This window comes from Miniopterus natalensis, chromosome 9 (genome assembly GCF_054644295.1).
Source record: "Miniopterus natalensis isolate mMinNat1 chromosome 9, mMinNat1.hap1, whole genome shotgun sequence".
NCBI classification, from domain to species: domain Eukaryota; kingdom Metazoa; phylum Chordata; class Mammalia; order Chiroptera; family Miniopteridae; genus Miniopterus; species Miniopterus natalensis.
Window position 1 is genome coordinate 6,181,639 of NC_142089.1, and position 11,286 is coordinate 6,192,924.

The 11,286-nt window shown below is 50.0% G+C and overlaps 1 non-coding gene across 1 annotated transcript; it reads left to right on the forward strand.

Moving 5' to 3' along the window:
* The first annotated feature begins 1,723 nt into the window (after positions 1–1,723).
* Positions 1,724–1,830, forward strand: LOC148092334 (U6 spliceosomal RNA). The gene has a single exon (XR_015715118.1). It is a non-coding gene; the product is annotated as a U6 spliceosomal RNA (small nuclear RNA).
* The last annotated feature ends 9,456 nt before the right edge of the window (positions 1,831–11,286 follow it).

Consider the following 11,286-nt stretch of genomic DNA (forward strand, 5'->3'; position numbering starts at 1 on the left):
TGTAGAAGCCCCACAAACCCATCTGCCTGCCAACTTGGCCCCTGGGCAACAGGTTTGCCACCTCTCGACTACGGGAGTTCCCGTCAACTCTCAGCTTCAGTGATTTTACAAACTCCAGCCAGCCAGCCCCTTGGTAATTTGGAAATTAATTACACGGTTTACTTTGAGGAAGAATAAACAAATATATATATGTTTCAAAAGGTGACTTCAGGGGCTTAATTCTAAAAGGCAACTTCTGCAGAGTGTCCCAGGCCTGTGTATTTATCCATTCATTTGGGCGCTATAGACGCAACACTTCTGAGATGTCTGCTGTAGCCCGGGTGAGCCTTGAAAACATCATGCGGAGTGAAAGAAGCCAGACACTAAAGGTCTCATGATGTATGAGCCCATTGATATGAAATGTCCTGAGTAGGCACATTCGTACAGACAGAAAGTAGATTAGTGGTTGCCAGGGGCTGCGGGAGGAAGGGGTGGGGAGTAACTGCTAATGGGACAGGGTTTCTTTCCGGGGGATGAAAATGTCCTGGAATTTGATAGTGCTGCTGGCTGTATAACCTGGTGAAGATTCCAGAAGCCACTGAATAGTGCATTTTAAAATGGTGAATTTTATGGTAGGTGAGTTATATCTCAATTTTAAAATATACTGTTAAGGTGTCCATTCTCCCCAAATGGATCTATAGATTTTAGGTAATCCCAGTCAAGATTTCAGCAGGCTTCTTTTGGGATAGAAGTTGACAAAAACTGATTCTGAAATTAAATGGAAACACAGAGGACATAGAACAGCCAAACGACTGAAAATGAAGAGCGGCGGAGGAGGGCCCACATGCCTTGATTTCAAGACTTATAAAGCTATGTAATCAAGACAGTGTGGTACTGGCGTGGAGACAGGCAAGGAGATGGAAGGAACAGAATAGAGAGCCCAGAAATAGACCCACGCAAAAACGGACAACAGATTTTCAACCAAGGTTCAAAGGCAATTCAGTAGAAAAAGAACAGTCATTTCCACAAATGTTCTGGAACAACTGAATTTCCATGCAAAAAACCCCCCCAAAATAAAAAAGAACCTTGCTCCATACCTTGCATTATATAAAAACATCAACCCCAAACAGACTTAAGTGTAAAACTTAATCATATAAAACTTTCAGAAGAAAACACAGGAGAAAACCGTGTGACACTGGGTAAGGCAACGATTTCCTAGAAATGGCACCACGAGCACAATCCATAAAAGAACAAATCGATAGAAACTGGGCTTAATTCAAATGAAAAACTTTTGTTTTGTTTTTTGAAACACATTGTTAAAAGACTGAAGACAGGCCACAGACTGTTATAAAATATTTACAAATCATATATCTGACAAAGGAGTTGTATTAAAAAAATATAAAGAACTCTGAAAAGTTAATAATAAAAAACCCCATTAAAAATAAGCCAAATACTTGAACAAACAAACAGATGCTTATTTTGTTTAATAAGCTATATGCTCCTTTTTGGATGGCCAATAAACATATGAGAAAACGTTTCATTAGTCATTAGGGAAATGCACGTTAAAACCACAGTGAGATAGCGCTGCACAGCTCTTAGAATGATTAACATGAAAGAGACTGACCATGCCAAGTGCTGGCAAAGATGTGGAGCCACTGGAACTCTCACAGATTGCTGGTGGGAATGTACAACACCACGACCACTTTGGAAACCAGTTTGGCAGCTTTTTAAAAAGCTAAACATTGTGCTTGATTTGGCAGCACACGTACTAAAATTGGAACAATACAGAGAAGATTAGCATGGCCCCCGCGCAAGGATGAAGCACAAACTCGTGAAGCGTTCCATATGAAAAAAAAAAAAGTAAACATACAACTGCCGTATGACCCAGCCACTCTGCTCCTAAACGTTTACCCCAAAGCAAAGGGAATATAGATTCATACAAAGACTTGTACGCAAATGCTCACAGGAGCCTATGACCCATAACAGGCAAGAACCGGAAACAACCCGAACGCCCATCATCAGGTGGATGGATACATAAATTGTGGTATATCCATACAGTGGAGCATCACCCACCTGCTGAGTTTGCGCCAACTTGTTATGCAGCAAAACTAACACCCCTTGTGGGAAAAGGGTTCCTTGGCCATCCTATTCGAAGCAGCTTCCCCCAACACCTGTGCTAATTTCTCTCAGGTCCCCTGCTATCTGCAAAGCAATGATTTTGTCCGTTTTTGTCTGATCTCTCCCATACTAGAACTTGGCCCAGGACGGCGGGGGCAGTGCTGGTCTTACCCACCCGTGGACCTGGAGTACCTGAGCCTAGACCTGACCTGCACCTGTGCCTCGATAAATGTCACTGAATGGACAAATGATCCCTGAAGATCATCCCTGCTGATGGCCAAGGGAAATCACGTGACCTTCCCTGCCCCCTTCCTTCTGAGGGACGCAACGATAACGCGCTAGTTTGACTGAGAAGTCTTCTCAACAAAAGTCAAAACAAAATTGGATTTAAAAAGTTATGATTATTAATTTCATCTAACCAAAGCAGCTGGTGAGTCAACTTTCTCAGCTAAAATTGAGATTTAATTCTAATATTTGTTTACAATCTTTTTAGATTCTAAAAATCAGTGGTGCTGCTCTTGTGTTATCAAATACGAATGACCAATCCCTAGGACCCCTGAAAAGTGAATAGGGGTGGAAGGTGGGTGCAGTTCCCGGAAAGGTTAAATGTGGAGTTTCCATATAGCCCAGCAATTCCACTCCTTGGTATTTGCCCAAGAGAAATGAAAAGCTCTGCGCAAAAAAAACTGTGTTCACGAATGTTCAGAGCAGCAGTACTCACAATGGCCGAAAAACAGAAATAGCTCAAATGGCTATTTCTGTGAATGGGTAAATAAAACATGGCCTAGCCACACAATGGAAAATTAATCAGACGTAAAAAGGAATGAAACACTGATCCACGTCGCTGCATGGATGACCCTTGAAAACACTGTGTTAAGGAAGTCAGACGTGAAAGACCATGGATTGTATGATTCCATTTACATGAAATGACCAGAATAGACAGATACATAGAGAACGTAGGTTAGTGATTTCCCAGGGCTAGAGGGGATGGGAGGATTGGGGATGATGGCTGAACGGAGCAGGGTTTCTTCTGGGGGGTTCTTTAGAACATAAAGCTGTTCTAAAACGAATTGTGGTGATGGGCCCACAACTCTGGATCAACACCCACCTCCCCTCTTGGTCAAAATCTAAATGAGATCTTCTAAGATTGAGCCACATCAGCTCCACGTTGCCTGAAGGTGTGGGCTCCGAGGGGCCTTGTGCAAAGCCGTGAATCTTGGGTTTTACACAAAAGTGGGAAGGTGTTAGGTGACAGGAGAGAGGCTGGAGTCCCCGGCAGGTGGAAGCCCACTCTGGGTGCTCTGGTCGGCCCTCGCCAGAGGGCGCCACACTCCTCCTTTATCGCTACTCTGGTCTCGCTTCCCAGGTTCAAAGCGTCAGGCCAGATTCTCACAATCACGCCACTTTGCGAACTGCACATTGGCACAGCAGTTTCCTACCAGGTAACCTGATGATTTTAGGAGAAAACAGCAGATCTGACAACAGCTCTTTGATAAGATAACCCATTTTTGTATTGAACAACCACAGTAATTTCCAATCCAATTTAGACTCCAGAATAATTCTCCCCCTTTCCAAGTACAGCGTCGACCTATTTGGATACGACCAAACGGAGCCCTTCTCTGACAAGAGTCTATCCAAACAGACCCTGTTGATCCTGGGCACAGTCGCTGTGCCAGGAAACTGCACCCAGATGTTTCTTTCTTGGTAGCTGCTGGTCGTTATAAGGATACTGTGACGGAGGCCCTCAGCCACACAGGCGTTGGGCCACTTTCTTTGGCCACACGTACTGGGGAGGTTTGTCCAGGGGCAGCCGCTCATCGTCACAGCTCTCACTGTCCACAGGGCCCCCAACGGAAAGCTGCTCAGGTATTTGGGGATGCCCAGCCTAGGTGTCCTGAGGGGGTGGGAGGTGAAGCCACCCCTTGGAGAGGGATCTCAACTATCCCACCAGGTGAGCAAGGGATAGAGGGGCCGAGCCACAAAATGGTGTGTGTGAGCACTTGTGTGAATGCATGGGTGTGTAAAAGTCACCAGGATGCAAAGCAGGGTGATCCCTGTCCCCCAATTCCGCAGTAGTCAGGGCCTGTACTCTTGCCCGGGAGCAGTCTACAGTGTTGGCCTGTGGGTCTGTCTCCCAGTTTGCCAACGTCTAGTCTCGCCAAGCATCTTCCATCCAGCGCCGTTCCCACCAGGGACAGGCTCCTGGCCTCACCAGGCCCCACGTGGCTGGTCGTATGGCAGCCTCCCCGCCCGGCCCCCACCCTCGCGCCCAGAGGCCTCACAATCTAGACACTTGAATTGTCCAGTCCCCAGGCCACCCCTGGAAGGGCTGGGGCCTGGGTCTCAACAGCAGCTCTGGTTTCGTTGGGAGCCTCTAAGGATCAGCTTGGCCCTTTGTCCCCTGGAGGCCTGTGTCCTGGTCACCACTGCCCCAGATGGGTTCTTACTTACGGCTCATAAAACAATCTCAGCCTGGTGGGTGCCTCTCAGCTTCTGTCTCTGCCTCCTAAAAACACTTAAAACTCATATTTCCTCCTCTTTCCACCTTCCTCATTTTATCATTGCCCCTCCCCATGCCCACAAAGCTTAACCAGCGAGCCCTTCCTCTCTCACCTCCATCAGCTCCATCTCTGAGCCCCAGTCTGCCGTCCAGGAGTGTTGACCCTTCCCTGCACAGTCACCCTTCCCTGCCTCCAGCCCCCACGGGCCCGCTGCCTCTGTCTTTCCACATACGGAGTCTAGCCGCCCACTGAGCAAGAGAGGAAAACTCAGCTGCAGTCCGATGGGTTAAGCCGTTTCTCCTGTTGAAAAACAAACGATTCAGTGACACGTGCTGAAGATGATGAGCAGGTGTCATTCGGGGGGGGCATGACACTCACACAGGACCTCGCAGTGAGGGAGGGAGGCTGGACTCAACCCCCAATACAGCGTGGGCATTTACAGCCGAAGTGCAGGGGAGGGCCAGTGGTTGCAAAATTACTAAGAGAAGCGTCAGGGGTTAGGGGCTTCTGGCTAAAGCGACCCAACAGGTCCTCGGCGAAGGCAGCCAGGGTGGCCGGACATCCCCTGGGAGACGGAGGAGAAACCCTCTCAGCCATCGGGGCTGCTGGGCCTGGTAGGGTGGGGGAGGCGTGGCACAGGCCGTGAGTGCTACCCTGGCGTGGAAGGACGGCAGGAAGGGGCCAGCCGCAGGCACTCTGGGAACATCCAGGAATCGGATGTGGTCTGCGGCCGGAGGGGCTTCCCCGGGATTCTGGAGAAGGCTGGCCAGGTGAGCAGGCCCGGCGGCCTCCATCGCCTCCACCACGCGGGCATGCCCACGGCGCTCCCGGGGAACTCGTGTTCTTTACTCAGCAGCACCTGCTGAGTGGAACTGTCCAGGCAGGGAGGGCAGGACGTCGGCACCTGAGGGCCTGGAGAACTTCCTCCAGCATTGGGAGAACAGAACGTCAGCTGTGGCTGCAGCCTCCCCTCGGACTAGTTTTCGTCTAACCCCCAGTATAAATAGCTTCCTCTTCCCATATCAGAAAACATCTGCTGCCCAGTCCTGCCCAGCTCTATAAATATCCCGGCTGACCCAGCCGGCCTTGGCACGGGGCGGAGAACTTGGAGTTAACAGCGGCGAGCTGAGCGCGGGGGGGCCGGGACGCGGCCACTGCCCAGTCTCCCCTCCCCGCTCCTCCAGGCACAGGCTGGCGATGCTCCCACGTGGGCTGGAAACCCCCACAGAATTCCTGGGAATTCGGCAGACACAGATCAACGTCAGCGGCTCCTGGTTGGTGGTTTTCAACACACTGTCTGGTGCAAAGACCCAGCTCGTCTCTCAGCGGCTGAGACCGAGACGCTGCTTGGACCTCGATGTTAGGCAAGCCTCCCAGTTGCAGCGGGATTCCTGCAGGATGGGAAATGACATGGCTCTGAAAGGAGCTGCTCTCCATGCACATGTAAAAAGGAATCATGTAATTCGGCGCTCCTGGAAGCTACTTTCTATGCTTAACACACTGGAGGCCTGCGTTCCACATGGTACTGTGCTCTAGAACCTGCCGATTAGGAAGAAGGGGTTCAGTGTTTGGGAGAAGAGACCTGGGAAATACTCAGGGTCCATCTAAAAACACCGACCGCAGGCATCACATGCCACGCTTGGGAAACTGGGGTGTGGCGCAGACAGGGTTTGTGGGTGCACCAGAGAGAGACCCTTTTACTCCCCAGGGCCAGATCAATACTGCCTGGGGGCTGGCTCCTGCTCAGCCCCCTGGCGGAGTGTCTGGCAGCCCTGTGACCTTTCAGCGCTGCTGGATGACAAGTCCTCTGGTCACTTCGAGTCTACAGGGTCTCTGTGCAGCGGGACTGCTCCCAGCCAGAAGCCTGTGGTGGGAAATGGGGGAGGGCCCTTCTCAAAGCATCTTCTGAGTCCAGGTTCTCCAGAGAAAATTGAACTGATAGGATTACATCTATATTTACTAGAAAGAATTGGCCTCCAAGGAGTATGGAGACAGCGAAGTCCAAGGTTTGCAGTCGGCAAACAGGAGGCTCAGAACCAATGGTGTAAGTTTCAGTCTGAGTCTAAGTCCAAAGGCAGGAGACCAACGTCCCTGCTTGAAGAGACTCGGGAGGGAGAATTCTTTCTTGTCCAGCCCCTGTTCTGTGCAGGCCTTCCCTGGGTTGGCCGAGGCCCACTCCCCTGGGGGAGGGCCATCTGCTTTCTCAGTCTACCGACCCAAACGCTAATCTTTCCCAGAAACACCCCCCACAGACACACCAGGATAATGTTTGGCCCCAAATCTAGGCACCTCGTGGCCCAGTCAAGTTGACACACAAAATTAACCCTCACTGTCAATTTCCCCATGATTTCTGGCTACCCGCCTCCCTCCCAACACTGGTTGCCTCAGGCCCTCCAGGGTCAAGTGTGTGTGTGGGGGCACCCATGCAATCAGCCTTTGCTTCCTTTGGCCACAGAAAATATTTAAGGCTGATTTTTTCTCCTGGGAGGGGCTTTGGGTTCCTTGGAGGCTCCCCATGAGCTGGGGGACTCCCCACCTGTGGTTCCCTCGTGGGGATGGACATCTTCGGCTGGCGCCTTAGCATCTGCTCAGCCCCTCTCCTGGCAGTCCTTCCGGGCCCCCTCTTTCTCATGCCCATATCTGCTCACTGGGAACACACCAGGGGGTGAGGACTCTGTACCCAATGGGGCAGCCACCTCTCCTTGTTCTGACTTCAGGGATTCTTACTGTTAAGATTTCTTAGGCATGTGACAGACACCAGTTGCATGGTCCCCAAACTCCTAGGTATGTCTGTCATGCCTCTGAATGGCCTCCTTGAAGTCCTTTCAGGCCCTCCTCTCACCCACGGTCGGGGTGTACGTGTGTGGGAGGGAAGCGCCGTAACATCCAACAATTCTCTTTAAAGAATCATCTCATTTCCAATCTCTGCCTCTTGGCCTTGCCAGCCTCCACCCTGTGGGGGGTCGCACGTTCTCAGACAGCTCTCTGAAGAGCCGGTCTAGCGCCTCACTTTGGAACACAGGAGTCGCTGGCACCTACTGGTTTGTTCTCTGCCTCGGGACCTGTGCCGGAATTGAAATGGAACCGCTTTTCAACATCTTGTTCTGTTTGTATTAGCTGAGGGTGGTAGGCCAGTGGTTAGTCTTAACAGCAGTTTGTTTTCTTTGATTTAATGATGTTCTAGGCATTTCCAATGTCTGGCTATTGCCATAGTTACACCCCGGGGGGGGGAAGGTTGGCAGCTGGAGTAGCCTTTGTGCACTAGGCTACTACTGGCTGTCCACTAAAGGGTTGCTCGGTCGCCTCGTGGTCATCAACGGCTGCTGCAGCTCCGGGAATCATGGCCACCGTCAAGGCAGGAAGAAGGGGAAGGGGCATGGCCAGTCCTGTCTCTTATAGAAGAAAAGCTAAACCTCTTCCAGAAGGGTTCCAGAGAGATCCACGCATGTATCCTTTGATTGGCCAGGCGCAGTTGGCCCTCCCAGCCTGAGTGGAGATGGGCACGGGAGGAGGGGGTTGGGAGCGTCGACGTGTTAGTCACGGTGCCAGACAGTTAGTGTCTGTCTCACTGAGCAGCCCACCTCAACCAAGATGGTGACTGTGCTGGGGAAAACCTCTCCTCTCCTCCCCCTGCCCTGCCCTGCCCCTGCCGGTGCTGTGTAGACAGGACACTACATATAGGCATAGTAGGTTCTGTTCCCAAAGGGCTCATCCTGACTCTCCTGCAGTCCCTACTCAGCCAGGTTCATAAACATTATACTTTTTACTATGGTTGCCCATGTTAATAAGTTGGGGCAGCATTTCAACTTTGGCTCAAGAATATTCAGATGTTACCAAGTGACGGACTTGAAGGCATGGAAATGTGTATCAAACTGTTAGGACAGAAGAGGAAGGTTCTTTGCAACACCTGACCAAAAAATTGGAATAGCCTCACTGTTTTTCTTTCATGGAACTTTCAGTTTGTAGTTGGTTGTATATAGACCTTTCTAGATAGAATTGCTGTATAGGCTGTAAGTAGTCGAATTTCTGGTCTAAAATTAGTTTTTCTGCCAGACTTCTCAAAGGGAATCCAGTGATTCCTGCAAGCAGGCTGGCTACACTTTCAGGCTAGTGTAGCGTTTAATGTAAGTTACTACTTCATTCACTAAATCCTGTCCTTCAGGCCTAAAATAGCTTCAGAGTATTACCAGTATTCAGAGACACTCTGGCACCAGGATGAATGTGGCTGATGTGTGAAGAGAGCCTTTTAAAAGCACAATAATCCAAACAGCATGGTGCTGGCATAAAAACAGACATACAGATGAACGGAACAGGAGGGAGAGCCCAGAAATAAACCCACACCTTTATGGCCAATTAATATTTGACAAAGGCAAAAACACACAATGGGGTAAAGATAGCTTATTCAAGAAATGGTGTTGGGCAAATTGGAGATACGTGCAAAAAATTGAAATTAGATGACCTTCTTACATCATACACAAGAATAAACTCACGATAGATTTAAAGACTTAAATGTTAGACTCAAAACCATAAAAATCCTAGAAGAAAACATAGGTAGTAAAATCTTGACATTTCTTGTAGTAATGTTTTCTGATAGATCGCCTCAGGCAAGGGAAACAACAGGAAAAATAAACAAATGGCACCACATCAAACTAAAAAGGTTTTTTTTTGCACAGCAAAGGAAACCATCAACAAAATGAAAAGACAACCCACTGAATGGGAGAACATATTCGCCAACGACACATCTGACGAGGGGGTAACATCCAAAATTTAGAAAGAACTTACAAAACTCAACACCGAAACATCAGACAATCCAATTAAAAAACGGGCAAAGGACCTGAATAGACACTTCTCCAAAGAGGACGTACGGATGGACAACAGACATATGAAAAGATGTTCAACGTCATTAGTCATCAGAGAGATGCAAATGAAAACCACAACTGTTGCCTGGCTGGCGTGGCTCAGCGGTTGAGCATCAACCTATGACCCAGGAGGTCGAGGTTTGATTCCCGGTCAGGGCACATGCCCGGGTTGTGGGCTCGATCCCCAGTGTGGGGCGTGCAGGAGGCAGCCGATCAATGGCTCTCATCATTGATGTTTCTATCTCTCTCACCCCCTCTCCCTTCCTCTCTCTGAAATAAAAAATAAAAAAATAAAAAAGCCAACACAAAACCCCCACAACTATAAACCTACTTTTGCCACACCCTGTACAGAGAAATGGCTAAATCCAGACAATGGAATATTATTTAGCACTAAAAAGAAATGAGCTATCGATCCATGCAAAGACATGGAGGAACTGAAATGCACATTACTAAGTGAAAGCAGCCGATCTGAAAAGACTGCATACCGTGTGACTCCAGGTATATGACATCCTAGGAAAGGCAAAACTATGGAGACAGCAGAAAGATTTGTGGTTGCTAGGGGTTACGGGGGGGTTGGGATGAATGCGGGAGACGGTTTTTAGGGAGTGAAACGGCTCCACATGACCCTGCGATGGCGGACACATGTCATTCATTATACATTTGCTAAAATCCACAGAACGTCCAACACCAACAGTAAACCCCAGCGCGATGTACAGACAGGGTGGCGATGACGTGCCAGTGCAGGTTCACTGGCTGTAACAAATGTTCCACCCGGTGGGGGATGTTCACAGTGGGGGGATGTTCATACCAGGGGGTATATGGGACAATCTCTGCACTTTCCCCTCAATTTTGCTATGAACCTAAAACTGCTCTAAAAAATAAAGCCTATTAAAAATATACATGAAAAAGGTTAATGAGAGGCCCAGGCATATTTATTCTCGGAAGCCCAGCCCACTTCATTCCCAAGGTCCACCAACAAATTCTCCCTCTGTCTGCGACACGGGTGTCGCGTCAGGTGCAGGGAGAGCCGCACGGAGGTTCTTCCCGTGGAGACTTCGGCAGCTTCACGCCCCTCCGCTTCCACCTCCCTGCAGGCGCCCGTGCTCCCCTCTCCCCCTGCACGCAGAGAACACTGCCAGGTCAGCAGTATACACCGGCCCTTAGACACAAGGCGTGTTATTTAGTCTAGAAACTCTCAGAGGAAATATCCGCTTGCACGTGAAAAATCTCTGGAATTTCTGTTCCTCTCTGTCCAGCGTCCCAGCATCCGTGAGGCCGACTCGAAAAGCTTCTAGGCACAAGCGCTGCCTTGTTCCGGGCCGGCTGCTGCAGGCCCAGCTCGGGGCGCTTCTGTCCCTGCCACGGCTCCTCTGAGCGGCTCCTGTCCCTCTGATGACGGCTGTGCCAGGAGGAGGAAGAGGGGGAGGAAGGGCAGGGAGAGAACCCTTTGAGGATCAGAGCTGAGCCTCACCGCTGCTCACTCCATAACTACGCCGAGGGTCTGGACCTAGGGTAAAACGATGGGCTCCGCTCCCCGCACTGCCTGAGCCTCTTCCTTAGCTGCTTCTGCTGCACATCTATTCCCCGTGTCCAGCTCTCTTGTCCCCCACAAAAACCAACTGATGGTGACAGATCTGGAGCTCATTTAGATAAGGCCCCCTGGGGTGCTGGGGGCATACAAGGGCCTTCTTAGTGCAGTCTGTGAGGGTGTAAAATACTGAGTGTCTGCCTTCACCTCCTCTTAAACGTGAAGACGGGGAAACAGTCCTTCCCCCGACCCCTGGGCCCCTCTCCGCCCCTCACCCCCGGCCCTGTTTCTAGGGCCGTGG